Source organism: Glycine max, chromosome 14, assembly GCF_000004515.6.
Source record: "Glycine max cultivar Williams 82 chromosome 14, Glycine_max_v4.0, whole genome shotgun sequence".
NCBI classification, from domain to species: Eukaryota; Viridiplantae; Streptophyta; class Magnoliopsida; order Fabales; family Fabaceae; genus Glycine; species Glycine max.
The window spans coordinates 19262746-19271167 of NC_038250.2; the positions used below are offsets into that span (position 1 = coordinate 19262746).

At 28.3% G+C, this 8422-nt stretch overlaps 1 pseudogene; it reads left to right on the plus strand.

The window, feature by feature from the left end:
* Positions 1-6739: 6739 nt before the first annotated feature.
* Positions 6740-8210, plus strand: LOC100804051 (probable plastid-lipid-associated protein 10, chloroplastic; annotated as a pseudogene).
* The last annotated feature ends 212 nt before the right edge of the window (positions 8211-8422 follow it).

The window sequence follows — 8422 nt, forward strand, 5'->3', positions numbered from 1 at the left end:
CATAGGATCTCTATACAACTACTCATATCCATCCACATGCATGATAGAGTTCTATAGAATAGTTAAGGGATTTTACACTCTATTGAAGCATCTACAATTTTTTTTTATTTAAATGAGTTACTTATTTTAAATTCGTGAATTTTATAATATCACATATATTTAAAAAAAATTTACACAAAAATTTACTTAATTGTTAAGATTATTAAAATAAATGTTTAATTTTTTTTTCTTTTTTCAGATTCTTGATCTAAAATGTACTTTTTTATTGATAAAAAAATAGTTAACACCGGTTATATAAGTAATAAAATAAGGATGATAATATAAAAAAACATCACGTCAAATACTTCAACTATAATTTTTATATATCAAGCAATATGTCTTATTTCTGGACAACTTGCACAATCAATCACAATTTTCTTAAGATTTAACTATACTCAAATGTCATAATTGTAACTGACCTACATCTAAGTCCTATAATAAAGCCCCCATAATGTTAATTAGGAACACATTACACACGTTTTTCCTAGTTACTTTGCTGATTTGCATATTGAATTTGAATAATACAATACCTTTTGTTGGTATTCCACCTTTGCAATTGCTCATCTTATTCATCATCAACAACTTGAAGATTTAATGAATCTCAAATATCCTTAAAGGTTTAACTAGGTCACTGTGTATACTTATTGACTTCAATTTGTATTTATTTTTAAACGATGCGTGTCTACAATTGAGTTGTTCATCATCACTGATTCAATGAACCTCAGATCTTTGAATGCTTAACTTGGTCACTGTATAATTAATTTCTTAACTTTAATTTGTATTTATTATAAGTCTTCATACTTTTTTAAATGTTATGTATCTCCAATCTAGTTTAATTATGATAATTGCTTTAGAAATTACAATTATCAATGCCATAACCACATTATCCACATATGCATTTTTAATATACACCATGAATTTTAATTTTGTCTTGGTCCCTCAACTTTATCTCTTTCTCAAATAGACACCATAAACTTTAATGTTGTTTCAATCAATCCCTAAACTTTAGGTCTTTTGCACATAGACACCTAATTTTAATTTCATCTCAATTAATTTTTAAAATTGAGCCCTTTCATAAGCAATATCTTATATTAAATTGGAGTTAAATAACTAACAAAAAAAAATCTAAATTTTTTATTTATTTAATCTCGACAATTTATTGATTTTATTTTTATAAATCACTTTTCATATATTAAAACATAATAAAATTTAAAATAAAAAATCAAATAAAAACTTTTTATTGTTGCTAGTATTCCCCTTTTTATATACATCTTCTAAATTTATATTCTTTATTATATTTTAAATATGAAAAAATGAGTTGTAACGGAAAAAATGAATGATTAACATTTAAGATAAATAACTTTAAAAAAATTATTAGTAAAAAGATAAATTTTAAAGATCAATTGAAATGCAATTAAAGTACAATGACTATTCACAAAAAAATAAAGTTTAAATATCAATAATAAATAAATTAAAGTTAATGGTATCTATTTATAAAAGAATAAAAGTTAAGGGGATTTAATGTTCCTTTTTCCTTTCGTAACCCACTTATAAGTGGCAGAGCTTGACTAATTATTTCGAGGGGGCCAATCTATTCAAAATTTAAAGTTACATGTAATTATATTAAAAGGCAATGATAAAGATGTTGAAAATTATTTTTGACCAATAAATATAATTTAGTTGACAATATACACTAAGTTTATTTGAAAGAATCTATATTAAATTTTTAAAAATACATTATTGAGACAATAAACTTTAAGTGTTAATCAGTCTCATAGTTAAAAAAAAATTGTTTCATTCAGTGTAGTGTCATGGTATTTACATCTGTTCATCTTGCACCTTAATTTTAAGAGTACACTGTTCACATTTAAAAATGCAAATATATATGTAAAAAAGACAAATCTGTGTACGGATTCGCGATTAAAATAAAAGCATAAAAAACGTACATTAATAATTGATCATGGGTTTTTTTAGCTGATAATGTGTTTTTCTTTTTATTTCTTTTAGATAGGTAGTGTATTGTTAAATCCGTTGTTATTTTATGTTTTACACTTTCACTCCGTAAAATATATGGTATATATAAAATGTACCCTGCTCGTCAATGAAGCAAAAAACACGTGCATTGGTAAGCAAACGTTGCTCTGCCCCAGACCAAGACAAGAGAGGCATCTTAGTCTGTTTGGCCAGTGAATGGAAAATAGTACTAACCTCCTATAGTTGGGAATTATGTTGCTTTGATAGGTCCTTTTGTTTTATGGTGCATGAAATTTTGGGAAAGAGGATGGTGTCGGGCAGAAAAAATATCTAAACTTAGAAGAGCATTTTAAAGACACTTATATTCACTTTATTTTATACTATATTTAGATTGGTGGAAAAGGATGAAATAGAATGAATTGGAATATAATAGAAATGAGATGGTTGGAATGAAACAAAAATGTCGTTCCATTGTTTATATATTTTGTAATGAAACGGAATAAAAATTTCATTCCATTGTTTGAAAAAAAAAAAAGAACACTATGAGTTTTGACTTAATGGTACCTATATTATTTTTATTTTAAATATATTATCTTTAACATACTAATAATTAGGATAGAATTTATAAAGATAAAATAATTATTTTATAAAAATTAATGGCTATAGTGTAAAGTTAATAAACTTACCAATGTATGATGAATTATGATTAAATAATAATATAAAATTATTTTACATTATATAAATTATTTTTTTCTATTTTATAATTTAAAACTTTATTCCATCAGGTACCACTTAAATTTAGGAGAAAAAAGATCTGAGTTAAACAATCCAATAAAATGAATCATGATTTATCATTTTCCATTATATTCCATTCTAATTTTTACAAATCAAATATTTGAATAATTTTTTCTTTTACTTCATCCCTCTCCATTTCATCTTCTACCACCAATCCAAACATGCCCCTTAAAGAGACTAGTAAAAACTCATTTAAACAGTTTATCATATATAAAATCCTATTTTATTCCACTAGGGTAATCCTATGGAATTATATAATTTTTTATTTATTTGATATTGATATTTATTGTGTCTCATACGGTCTAATATTTTGAAATTTCTAATGATAAAAATAATTGTTATTATAAAATATGCAGAAAATATTAATTATTATTTTAAAAATATTATCATTTTGAAAATGTCATTTATAATTATCTTATCTAAACATGTAAATAGTTCAGAATAATATTTTTTCTACAATGATATTAATACAAAGTATTCACCGTTGAAAATAATGATTAATCTCTATCGGAGACTATGAAGGCACACAAAATGTATATTTCTCTTTCAACATGATTTATTCCATATCTAAGGCAGGATTCAAATCCTAGATTATTTGGTTAAGGGATACAAGCTATTATCACCTATATCAGCTTATGTTGGTATTTCAAAATTATATTCCAATCTTTTAATAAAGTGTTTCAATCATACAATGTCATTTTATTATACTAATTTACATAATTAATTATTTTATTAACCTTATAAATAAATTACTCTCATAATTTTTTAATTTTCAATAAATTTAAATCAATAAGAGTAATCTATTACTAGCACTCCTCTTAAAAGTAAAATACATATATAATTTCAAGGGATTGATAGGACAAAGTAAGACATAATTTCTTATATGACAGGTTGTAGGTTTGAGCCTTACTCGTTTCTTTGAAATGAGATAAATACAAGTATCTCTATAAATATTTTTTTATGTCCAAAAACATTCCCGACCTTGGACCTAGACATCATTTTCTCCCCTAAATTACTTTAGCAAAAAAAAAGACAAATAATATGGAATGAAAAGAATATTAATATATATATATATATATATATATATATATATTCAAATATATATAGTTTTTATTATTGCTAGAGTTTATTCAAACTCATAAAATTATGAATAAGATTTGTTGAATAAGAAGTGAAACTTATACTCCTGTTAGGTGAGTTATAATGAATATGCTTAAAAAATATATTGCTATCATTACAAGAGAAAAAAAAGGTTAAAAAAGTATTTTTTATTTGAGCATGGATTCTCTCGTGTCCAATTTTCATATAATAAACTGGTGTACAAATATTACATTTATCTCTTTCATAATAAATATTACATAAACGAATTCATATCATAAATAACAAAAATAAATATTAAAATTATATATAATTTATCATGTACATGAGAGGATTTATTCTTTTTTATATTTATATATTTTTATACATATTTTTCATTAATAACTAATTTAGCTCAAATATTATTAAATGAAAATAAACCAAATAACATAATTGTACTACTTGGAACTTGACACACTGCCTCTAAAGGCGTCCGACCGAGTAGATAGCTCAGTCAACCCAACAGAAACTCTATCATCATAAAATAAAAAAGATGAAAAATTTATCCTCGCGTCTTGTAAATAAGAAAAATAGAGAATTTCATATTTATCTTTGTGGTATTCGCCATTCTTATTAATGACACGTATATCAGATAACTAGACCCATGGACAAAAATTATATCTCTATAACTTCATGTAACCTAATATGATTTCTAATCCTAATTTTTGGATATCTATATCTTATATCTGTGTCGCTAATTTAAACGTCAAAATATTAGGAAGAAGCATAGAAAGAACAATAATAATAGAAAAAGATTGTTTCAAATATGGTTGGAACAATGATCAAACTTATGTAATATTTATTCAATAATAAAAATAATTAAAAAATATCATTAACATTTTTGTTCTATCCTATCCCAAACGATAACGGTCTGTTAGTTACTTGCTAGTGAAAAAAAAAAAAAAGTAGTATCATAATCATCACCAATATAGTTCATAATTTTCATTCTTCACCTACGAAAACTGACACGTACCCCTTTCGAAGTTACTTTTTGTTTTTAACTTTAAAAAAAGGTATAGATGCGACGGAGAAGGATCATAGAAGTCGGAGATATGAGAAAGATTGCGCATTGATTTCCGATTCAATGTTTTGCGCCTTTATTTCGCACCCCGTACTCCCCGCGTCACTCATACGCTCTTATTTTATTTATTTTATTTTTCTCCATTTTTTAAAACCTTTCTTGTTTCTTTCCTGTATTTTAAAATTGAGTATAATTGATAATATAAGATTTTTTAAGGTTAAATATTTAGTTTGATCCGTGTTTATGCAGTTAGATAGTGTCTTGGAGAGAAGAGACTTAACCTAAGAGCATTTAAGTGTGAAAGTGTAATGTCTTTTCTTTTTTAGGTCTAATAAGGATTATATAATAATGTTATATTTGAATCAGTTTTGTTCAACATCCAAGTTAATAGATTTTAGGTTGATCGATCTAATAAGAATCGGGAGGGTACAATCCTTTAGTTTATTATTTAAAATGCTCAATTAGATCCCTTAGTTTTTTTAATACGCACTTAGGTCCCTTAATTTACAAATTTTACCCAATTGGGTTCTTTCTATGAGATTTGTTTAGTTGATTTATGGAAATGTCATACATGGCTACACTACTAAAAAAATCCATTTTTTATGACGCATATTCTAAGACGGTTCTATTGAACTATATTAGAATGTATGGCGGTGGCATTCCTATAATTAACACTAAGAGGACGACGACATTTTTGGTGCACCATCTTTGTAGGTAGAGACGGAATGACAATTTGGTAAATTGCATGTTATATTCAAAGGTGGTTCAGTCCAGAGAATCGTCGTCGTTAGCGCAGTTCATATACCCACGGGCGCGGGTGGTCCTCTTCATTACTTAGCTTGCGTCCGATTCTAAGCCCTGACTTATCGACATCGTTGTCTCCATCAGTCGCACTCCCGTGATGGCCCGCCGTCGTGCCTTGACCCTACTGTGGTCCCACCGCTGTCGCCGCCCAACGGTCTCAGTCGTAAGCTTTGTCGTGCTGTCAACAGTATTTCACAGTAATTTATTTCTTTTCATTTTCCCTTCTGCACTTGGTTTGAATTTTATCTAGGATTAATTTCCACACAATGGTGTCATAATTCATATGCAGATGAACTTTATGAGCTTCATGGAAGAAAGTCAGTGCTAATTTCTCACGGTCCATCATCACCAAGTACTTTTTTAAGGGTAAATATCTTTGCATGTTAAGGCCATGATTATCCTTATGTAAAAACTTGTGTTCTGGAAAGGATCTGTTAGTTTGGAAAATGCACATAGAGAAACTTTTTAGTTATGTTGTTGTTTTGAAAATGCATTGAGAAACTTTTGGAAAGGATCTGTTTGTTTTGAAATCGTATTTGAACAAGAAAAAGGCTTCAACACCTTCAATGCATGAGTGTAATAATGGTGTTAGTACTTATAGTACATTTTGATGATGTAGTAATATAGGGCAAAAATAGAATTCATCAAGACAATGTTGCCTTTGGGATATCTCCAATTTGAATAATATTGAATAAGAAGGAAATCATTTATTATTTATGTTCCTAAAAACTGGATGTGGCTCGCCTATTTGATCAGAAAGTATTGAATAAGAAGGAAAGCATTTAATATGTTTGCTTTTTCTTTATCTACATTTGATAAAGGATCTGAAGCAGTGATCTAAAGAGGGCATATCAAAGAGGAATGCATTAATACCCATAATGGGGAGATAAAACTTTGAATTAGTGATTGACAAATCCTAACTTATGATCTACGCAAAGCTCATAGCTAAATGAGAAAAAATCTTTATATATGAAATCAGGATTGAGTTGGAGGAGCTTGTCCTTGGTGCCTTGTGCATTGAAGGCATATTATGATTATGAATTGGAGAATAAAAAGCATCTACTTCTGACCTCTATCCAAGACACGCAAAGGGGCCTCTTAACAACTACTAATCAATGCTCTTGTATCGAGGAGGCTCTGGTGAGTCTCGAAGGATGCAACATTGGCTGTCACCCTATCAATCTCTCCAACTTGGATGGAACATGGCGCCTCCAGTACACTTCTTCCTCTGATGTTCTCATTCTTCTCCAAGCTGTTGCTACTTTTCCTTTCTTTCAAGTACTTTCTTCTTCAATTCTTTGCTTCCTTTTTCACAATACAATCCTGTTATCTCATGTTTTGCTTTCTTCTTGAGATAGGTTGGACAGATCTTTCAAAAATTTGAATGTTGTCATCAATCTAATGGAGGTGTTATCCGCTATGTTGTTCGATGGAGCATTCCAAATTTGTTAGAGGTAAACCAACACCTTCCTTTACTTTCGGAGCCTGCAACTTCATATTACATGAAAAAGTCCTTAACTTCAAACAGAGTTGTGACTTTTGTTTTCACTAACTTACTGCACTCATCACACTTCACTTGTCAATTATTTATTTCCTTTCTATTTCTACAATATTACATAGAGATCAACTGAATTATACTTACTTAGTTGATTCTTTAATATGTTATCTTAGAATTCAGGGTGGAAAAACAATTTGTATTTTGTATCTTGGTTACTAGTGATATTTTCATTTATGTAATAGGAAATTTTAGATAGTATTGCAGAAAGAAATGATTTTAATGGTTTTATAGTGTTTGTTCAAATGTAATGCTCTCTTGATAACACGTAGTCCAACTTAATTGGTTAGGAAAATGAAATTAGATGAAATACTTAATCTCCATGGACCTAAAAATAAAAAATTCTTGACCTTCTTCATATAGGAACAAGAAGGTGCTACATTGCTTGTATCCGCCAAGTTTAATGTAGTATTTGTCTATAATATCTACCTTCAATTTCAAGAGGTAATCATTTTCACTTGAGCATCCTTTCTACAAAAGTTGAGGTGCAATATCTATCTAAACAGATGCTGGGTTTTTTTAGGACATAATACATAATTTCATTTTTGGTATTCATTATTAAGTTGTAACATTTTTTCCATGCCCCTTTTTTTCCATGGCCGAAGTAGCCTAGCATTTATACTGAACTTTGACACTTGATACTTCTGCACTATCTAAGATATCTAAGATCAACAAAAATATCCCATTTACTATTGATATTTGGGTATGAATATAATGTTTTCTTCTTTATTTGGTACGATGTTGTTATAACATTAGATGAAACATGCAATTTATATCCGGCAGATCACAATCCAAGATATAAATATTAGTGAAGAGCTGTAGGCTCTAATAGCTCCAGCAATACTACCAAGATCATTTATAAGTCTTCAGGTAATTCAACCTTAATCTATGGTTGTATTTGGATGTTAATTTGATGCGCTTTATTACCAGCATAGGGTATGAGATATTGTTGGCACCAGTAACTTATGTCATGAAGCTATTTGAATCATGTCGGAATCCATTTTTGCTTATAGTGATAGTGCATTATGTCTCATTTTTGTAACGACTTTTTAAGTTATTTAGTGTTATCCTACTGATGTAGATGGGCCCATGATTAC